Source organism: Globicephala melas, chromosome 2, assembly GCF_963455315.2.
Source record: "Globicephala melas chromosome 2, mGloMel1.2, whole genome shotgun sequence".
NCBI lineage: Eukaryota > Metazoa > Chordata > Mammalia > Artiodactyla > Delphinidae > Globicephala > Globicephala melas.
Window position 1 is genome coordinate 53,952,572 of NC_083315.2, and position 8,461 is coordinate 53,961,032.

An 8,461-nucleotide genomic window follows, 5' to 3' on the forward strand; every position below is an offset into this window, starting at 1 on the left:
GAGAGGAAGAGCTCCCCATGAGAATCACTGGACCCGATTGGGCAAAGGAAAATCCATCAGATGTCCCATCAGGTGTAATTGGCCTCACCAAGACACCACCATCCCTGAAAGTGACCTGGCCAAGCTCCATTTAAGCTCAGGGGCTGTCCTCCAGCTCTCTCAGTAGCCAGCAGCATGTACTTGCCAAAACCCTGTGGACAGTTTCTTACCTGCCTTTCAATTTCTCCTGTCCTGGGGCTCAGTTCTTCCCTACCAATGGTCCTTTTGAGACTGCAAAACAAACACCAAAAGTGACTGTCTCCTCAGTAGATCAGCATCCTCTGCCTTGAGGTACACACAGACCTGTGTGGATGTTCCACTGGGGCCCAGGAAGGGAAACGTTGCCTCCATGTGCAGCCTGACTAGAACTCAGGTCTAATGAAAGGCTTTGAAGTGCCTGAGAAGATAGTCCTTAGATGTGGTGGGGCAGCAGTGTTCCCCCCTTTGCGAGGACTGAGGTTCCCGAAAGGACTCCTCCCTCTTGAAGGCTTTGAGATGGCCCACCCCCATAGTCCAACATCCACTGGGCCCACCGTCTAAAAAAGAAAGCCATTCACCTCGAATCATTCAGACCGTGGTAAGGCCCTTGCCAGAACATCTAACTGAAAGACACAATAGGAAGAGAAAGAGCTAAGGAAAGGTCCCGCCTATGGCTTCCAGGTGGGCATCAGAACCAGGGATCAGGAAAGCATGGTGAAGATAGGACTACGTCTTTGCCACGTGGAAGCCCTTAGACTCAGTAGAGTCTCAAGGGCTTTCCTAGAGGGATAGGGGGCCTCCAAACCCACACCCCTGGTCTCTGGGAGAGACAGGAGAATCCCCAACCTCCTGCCTCTGGATGGCCACCTCCATTGGGCCTCAGCGTAATCCTATTGAACATGATTTTTAGGCCATCATTTCTCTTAACCATATGAGTTCACATCATTGACCCAAATGAGGCACTCTCCACGCATTAGTGCCCCCTCACTTGAGTAGACTTTACCTCCAAAGCTTTCTGAAAATGAGGATGTCCCAAATGACGTGAGTTTCTGTCTCTTCCAGGTGCTGGACCAATGAAGACAACACTTGCTCCATACGCATCAGGCCTAACTCAAATCTTTCTTCCCCTGGGGATGTTATCTGGTTAGAGAGGAGTAGGACAGCTGTGTCACCACCTAGTCCAACCCTTAGGCATTGGGGGTCATGTGTGTACACCTTCATGCATCGAATGATGATACAAGACATACCAACACATGTCTTGTACATCCAGGAACACTTCCATGAACAAAAAATGTGACTAAATGTACCTGTACACATTAACATAAACATCTACCTGACACGCATACCTAATGACTATTTACCTACGTACGTCTGGATGTTCCCCAGGGGCTCAGGGAAGGAAACGTTGCCTCCATGTGCAACCTGACTAGAACTCAGTTCTAATGAAAGGCTTTTAAGTGGCTGAGAAGCTAGTCCTTAGATGTGGTGCCACAGCAGAAATCTTCCCTTTGCAAAGACTGAGGTTCCTGAAAGGATTTCCCCCCTCTTGACAGCTTTGAGATGGGCCTCCCCAACTGTCCGGGCCTCCCCAACTGTCCAATGTCCACTGGGGCCTCTGTCAAAAATCAAAGAGAGCCACTCTCCTCAAATCATTCAGACCATGGTGAGACACTTGCCAGAACGTCTGACTGAAAGACATAATTTGAAGAGAAAGAGCTAAGGAAAGGCCCCGACTACGGCCTTTGGTTGGGCTGTGGAACCAGGCATCAGGAAATAAAGCCAGAGACAGGACCATGTCTTCGCCACATGGAAGACCCTTGACATGGTAGAGTCTCAAGGGCTTCCTTGAGGGCTCCACACCCACACCTCAGGGCTCTGGAAGGGACAGGAGGATTCACAAACTCCTGCCCCTGGATGGCCACCTCCACTGGGCCTCAGCATAATCCTATTGAGAATGATTGTTAGGTCATAATTTCTCTTCAGGACCATATGAGTTCTCATCGTTGACCCGACCAAGGCAATCCCCACACCTCTGTGCCCTGGCACTTGAGTAGTCTTACCTCAGATGCTTTCTGGAAATGAGGATGCTCAAAAAGACGTGACTTTCTATCTCTTCCAGGTGTTGGACAAAGGCTGACATTGATTTCACCATAGGCAGCAGTCCAAACTCATATCTTCCTTCTCCTGGTGACGTTTTCTGCTTAGAGAGGAGTAGGACATTTGTGTCAACTCCTAGTCCATAGCGTTAGGCATTGGGTGTAGTTGCATGTACATCTTCATGCATCGGATGATACTATAAGACATACCAACAGGGATACATGCATAAACACAGAGTGACCAAATGTACCTATATGCATTGACATAAGTATCTATCTGAAACGCATACCTAACACCTACCTACCTACCTATCTACCAACCTACTTACCAACCCACCTACCTACCTTTCTAGGTCCCTACCTCCCTAGCTCCTTATTTTTCTCCCTCCCTCCTTCTATATATACTAACAAACATAAATGAACCAGTGGACGTGTGGATCTGTGTATGAATGCATACATAAAAAATGTGTCAAGGAATGAAGAAATGACGAATATCTAAAAGACTGCTGAGAGAAGGCAGAGCATCAGTTGCTCACCTCCCATCAGAAGGCCTGTTGCCATGGCTTCTTGGCCACCAAAACTCTCTGGACGTGTGCTGGGGAACAGAGATGTTCCTTTGGGCTCGATTCTGGTCCATGCAAGCATGGGGCAGTCAATGGGACATTCGGCTTGGCCACTTGCCTGCCAAAACACAGAAAACGAGGCCATGAATTCCCATGGAATGGATGCTTGAAGAAGAAATTATCTGGAGATGGGCCCATGGGCTGAGCACTAGTCAACCTGGCAAAGCCCTGCATGTGAACGTTCAGGCCGGGAATAAGAGCCATTATCTTTTGGTGCAGCAGCCCGTTTTATGGACCATCGAAGGCCCCCAAAGAACAGCAGTGCAACTACTCCCTCCTTGGCCCACATCATTTGGTCCCCCTCCACTTCGGGCAACAGGGCCTCACAATGGAGATGATACCAGGGCTCAGAAGGGCTCTCAACAACCTTACTAGGTAGGCACACTCAAAAGGGGTTTCTCCTCTTGAAGGTGCTCTCTTTGACGGCAGTGTCTCCCCTAGTGGAAGAACTCCACAGGAGATGCAATGGCTGCTAGTTGTTGAAGCAAAATCCACCAGAGGGAGTATCAGGAACAATGAACCTCACTGAGACCCCACCATCCCTGAAAGTTACCTGCCCAAGTCCCATTAAACCCAGGGGCTGCCCTTCAGCTCTCTCAATAGCCAGCAGCGTCTACATGCCAAGACCTGGTGGATGGGTTCTTGCCTGCCTCTCACCATCTCCTGTCTTGGGGCATGATTCTTCTCTACCAATGGTTCTTTGGAGACTGCAAAATACACACCACAAATGACTGTCCCCTCAGTTGATCAGACTACTCTGCTTTGAGGTGTGCTCCTCAGGGGCCCAGGGAAGGAAACATTTCTTCCATGTGCAATCTGATTAGAATTCAGGTCTAATGAAAGGTTTTTCATTTCCTAAGATCATAGCCCTTAGTTGTGGTGCCACAGCAGAAATCCCCCTTTGGGACGACTGAGGTTCCTGAAAGGACTCCTCTCTCTTGACTGCTTTTAGTTGGGCATCCCACATAATCCAATGTCCTTTGAGGCCTGTGTCAAGGACCAAAGAGAACCACTCACCTCGAATCATTCAGGCTGTGGCAAGACCCTTGCCAGAAAGTCTGACTGAAAGACACAATTTGAAAAGAAAGGGCTAAGAAGGCCCCGCCTAAGGCCTCTGGGCAGGTTGTGGAACTAGGAATCAGGAAAGAAAGCCAAAGACAGGACCATGACTTGTCCACATGGAAGTCCCTAGACAAGGTAAAGTCTCACATGCTTTCCTAGAAGGATAGGGTGCATCCACACCCACATCCAAGGGCTCTGGAAGGGACAGGAAGATTGCATCCTCCTGCCCCTGGATGACCAATTCCCTTGTGCTTCAGCACAATCCTGTTGAGCATGATTTTTAGACCATCATCTCTCTTGACGATAATATAATTTTTATTTTCTAATCTTTTCTGCTATTTTCATGTATCATTTTCCTCTTTCTTCAACATGCGTACCACAAAATATTTTAAAATTAATACATTATGCTGAATATTATTTCCATAATATTTTTTGACATTTAGAAGAAATACTTTTAGTGTTATTTTTTATTATATACAATATTTTTTGTTCCTTCCTTTTTTACTTTCTCAATTTTCGGGTTGATGTAATTGTATATGTTCATTTAAACATCCTAAATATTTCTGTTTTTTAATTATCATTATATATTTTTTGAATGTTATTATAGTTTTGTTTACCTTTCATTTTTTCCTGTAGAATTAGAATGTTTGTGAATTAGTTTTCCTTTTTCCACCTTTAGTGTTTAGGAAACATGAGGTCATTTCACTGATCAATTTTATTTTATTAAACACTGATCTATATTGTTATCTCTGTATTTTTCTCTTTGCATAAGAACTTCCTCAAGTTCTATTTTTGAAGCCACATGAGTCTTTGGATTACAAATAAAATAACAGTACAGTTGTCATTTTGATTTTTTAGTGATGCTTGAACATGAATTTTAGCCTTTTTGAACATGGTTAATAAGCCATTGTTATATTGTGTGTTTTCTTCAATATCTTACCCACTTTGTAGGTACAGAAGAAATGAATTTCATAATCAATGTAAATATGTCTTCTTATATATTTAGTTAAAAAAAATCACATCATCACCTGGCAACCACAGATCAGTAAATATCTCATCAAAAATATTGGATTTGCCCTTGATAATTCTTTAAAGTTAGTTGGTCACTCATTGAGAAAAAATACTTCTCATTCAGTGACACTAGCATAGTCAATTGTAAATGAGAATCTTCTGGCATCATTTATAGCAGGGGTCCCCAACCCCCAGGCCACAGGCTGGTACCAGTCCTTGGCCTGTTAGGAACCAGGCCACACAGCAGGAGGTGAGTGGCCGGTGAGCGAGCTAAGCTTCATCTCTATTTACAGCCACTCCCCATTGCTCACACTACCACTTGAGCTCCTCCTCCTTTCATATCAGTGGCAGCATTAGATTCTCATAGGCGTGTGAGCCCTACTGTGAACTGCACATGCCACGGATCTAGGTTGCATGCTTCTTATGAGAATCTGATGCCTGATGATCTGAGGTGGAGCTGAGGTGGTGATGCTAGAGCTGGGGAGTGGTTGAAAATACAGATTATCATTAGCAGAGAGGTTTGATTACACAGAGACCATAATAAATCAATTGCTTGCAGACTCACATCAAAACCCTATCTGTGAGTGGCAAGTGACAATTAAGCTGCATCTGGTGGCAGATTTATAGTGGCAAGTGAGTTGATGTACTTCAATTGTACAGCTGCATCTGGTGGCAGGCTTTAAGTCAGAATTCAACAATCATTTTAGTCTGCGCGTGGCCTGCCCATTATTTTATTTACTACTTCCATCCACAACTCTTTCCCATACTGCGCACTTTTCTCAGTCACAGTTTTGGTAAGCCCACAAGCTAACCCTAGCCAAAATGAATAAAAAACAAACTTTGCTGGAGAGCTTCTTTGAAAATTGGGAAAGACCCAATGATGAGACAGCAGAAGACTCCAATACTGCCAAATAAAAAAAGCTGTATTTAAAAGAAAATACTAAGAGTCCTACTTAAATTATGGGTTCATTGCGACAGGTGATTCACATTCTCCAAGCCCACTTTGTATTATATGTGGCAACTGACTATCCAACAAAGCCTTGAAACCTTCAAAACTGCTTCACCACATGGAGACTAATCACCCTGAATTAAAAGACAAGACTTTGGAGTTTTTCAAAAGAACAAAACATGAACACGACGAACAGAAGTAATTATTGAAGGCCACAACTTCATCAAATGTGTCTGCACTGAGAGCATCATTCTTAGTGGCTAACAGCATTGCTAAAGCTAAGAAGCCCCTTACTATTGGTGAAAAGTTGATCTTGCCTGCTGCTAAGGACATTGGTTGTGAACTTTTAGGAGAGGCTGCAGTTCAAAAGGTGGCACATGTTCCTTTTTCAGCTAGCATCATAAATAGACAAATGGATGAAATAGCAGAGGATATTGAGGCACAATTGTTAGAGAGGATTAATGAGTCACCGTGGTACGCAATCCAGGTTGAGGAGTCTACCAATGTTGACCACAAGGCAACAATGCTTGTTTTTGTGCAATATATTTTCCAGGAGGATGTGTATGAGGATGTTATGTGTACTTTTGTTGCCAACCAACACCACAGCTGCAGAACTATCCAAGTCTTTGAATGATTACATATCAGGAAAACTGAACTGGTCATTTTGTGTTGGTATATGCATGGATGGAGCGGCTGCCATGACTGGATGGCTTTGTGGTTTCACTGCTCGGGTCAAAGAGGTCACTTCTGAATGTGAGTCTACACACTGTGTCATCCATAGAGAAATGCTGGCTAGCTGGAAAATGTCACCTGAACTTATTAGCGTTTTACAGGATGTGATTACAATTATCAACCGTATTAAAGTACATGCCCTTAACTCACGTCTGTTCACGCAGCTCTGGGAGGAGATGGATGCAGAGCACATATGTCTTCTCCTATACACAGAAGTGACATGGCTTTCTAAAGGTAGATCATTGGCCTGAGTTTTTGAGCTATGAGAGCCGCTCCAGGGATTTCTTTTAGAAAAACTGTCACCACTGGCAGCACACTTCAGTGACACAGAATGGGTCACAAAATTTGCTTACTTGTGTGACATATTCAGTCTGCTCAACGAACTCAATCTGTCACTTCAGGGGAGAATGGCAACTGTGTTCAAGTCAGCAGATAAAGTGGCTGCATTCAAAGCCAAACTGGAGTTATGGGGGCAACAACTGAACATGGCTTTTTGACATGTTTCAAACATTAGCAGAGATTTTGAAAGACACTTAGCCAGGGACTTCTTCCTCCCAGCTGGTGCATGATCACCTATCTCAGCTTTCAAAAAAGATTGAGCATTACTTCTGAACCACAAAAGACCCTAAACTGGGAAGGAATGGATCCGTGACTCATTTGTGAATAAACCAGGTGAATTGACTGTCCGTGCTAGAAGAGGATCAACTGCTTGAGATCGCAAATTACGGTGGCCTTAAAAGTATGTTTGAGACAACTTCAAATCTCCATACGTTCTGGATTAAAGTCAAGACGTAATATCCTGACATTGCCACAAAAGCACTGAAAAGCCTGCTTCCATTTCCAACATCCTGTCTTTGTGCAGCAGGGTTTTCTGCAGTGACAGCAACCAAAACGAGATTATGGAGTAGACTGGACATAAACAACACACTTCAGGTGTCACTGTCTCCCATCACCCACAGCTGGGACAATCTAGTTGCAAGAAAACAAGCTCAGGGTTCCCACTGATTCTGCTTTATGGTGAGTTGTATAACTATTTCATTATACATTACAATGTAATAATAATAGAAATAAAGTGCACAATAAATGTAATGAGCTTGAATTATCCCCCAAACCATCCCACCCCTCCCCCACTGTCTGTGGAAAAATTGTCTTCCACGAAACTGGTCCCTAGTGTCAAGAAGTTTGGGGACTGCTGATTTATAGAAAATTGTTTATTATATTATATACAGTTGGTCCATATTAAGATCTGTAATTTTGTGTTGTTCTTAGTGTAAGTACTAAATTTTAAGCTTAAAATTTTAGCTCTTTAACAGTCCAACTACTGTATCTCAAATCTCTTTAATGGCATTTTCCTTCAGCTATGGGAGATTCTTTAGTACTTCAAAGTAGTGCAAAGCTACTTTTAGAATCCTGTAAAATTATAAAAATATTGTTTTCATCTTGTTTGTTGAAGTAGATTAAACATTGTACTGGGGACCAGTGAATCAAAATTTCTCAACTTCAATATTATTAATTTCATGTTCAAATGAAACTTATAAATTTACATCAAGTAAGTCAGTCACTGTTTCAAAAGGAAATTCCATATTCCTATTCAGTTTACCTTCTGCTTAAATCTATTATTCTTAGGAGTGCATCTTCTCCAGTCAATTTTCTATTTGGAATATAACTATGACTAAAGGAATCTAGACACCTATCATCAGTGCAGTGTTGCATTTCTTGGTTTAATGTCTTACTCAAAGACACATTGAGAAGAAAACAGTGGACTAATCCCTGAATGTACCTTACTATTAAAAATTATAAATTTCTGAAACAAAGTTTATAGGATGAGTATTTCTTTTTACTTTTTAGTAGATAGACAGGATTGGTTTACATAAGTTTCTTTTAAGGTTTCATTGTCTCAAGCACCAAACAAAATGCCTATAAAGGAAATAATGATTCCATATATATTTCCTTGTATTGTCACCTAGGTT

General features: G+C 42.9%; 3 non-coding genes across 3 annotated transcripts; all 3 read right to left on the bottom strand.

Moving 5' to 3' along the window:
- Nucleotides 1-892: 892 nt before the first annotated feature.
- On the bottom strand, nt 893-970 carry LOC115849810 (small nucleolar RNA SNORD115). The gene has a single exon (XR_004038151.1). It is a non-coding gene; the product is annotated as a small nucleolar RNA SNORD115 (small nucleolar RNA).
- A 977-nt stretch (nt 971-1,947) lies between these two features.
- On the bottom strand, nt 1,948-2,028 carry LOC115849809 (small nucleolar RNA SNORD115). Its single transcript, XR_004038150.1, has one exon. It is a non-coding gene; the product is annotated as a small nucleolar RNA SNORD115 (small nucleolar RNA).
- Nucleotides 2,029-4,049: 2,021 nt separating this feature from the next.
- On the bottom strand, nt 4,050-4,127 carry LOC115849799 (small nucleolar RNA SNORD115). Its single transcript, XR_004038144.1, has one exon. It is a non-coding gene; the product is annotated as a small nucleolar RNA SNORD115 (small nucleolar RNA).
- Nucleotides 4,128-8,461: the final 4,334 nt, after the last annotated feature.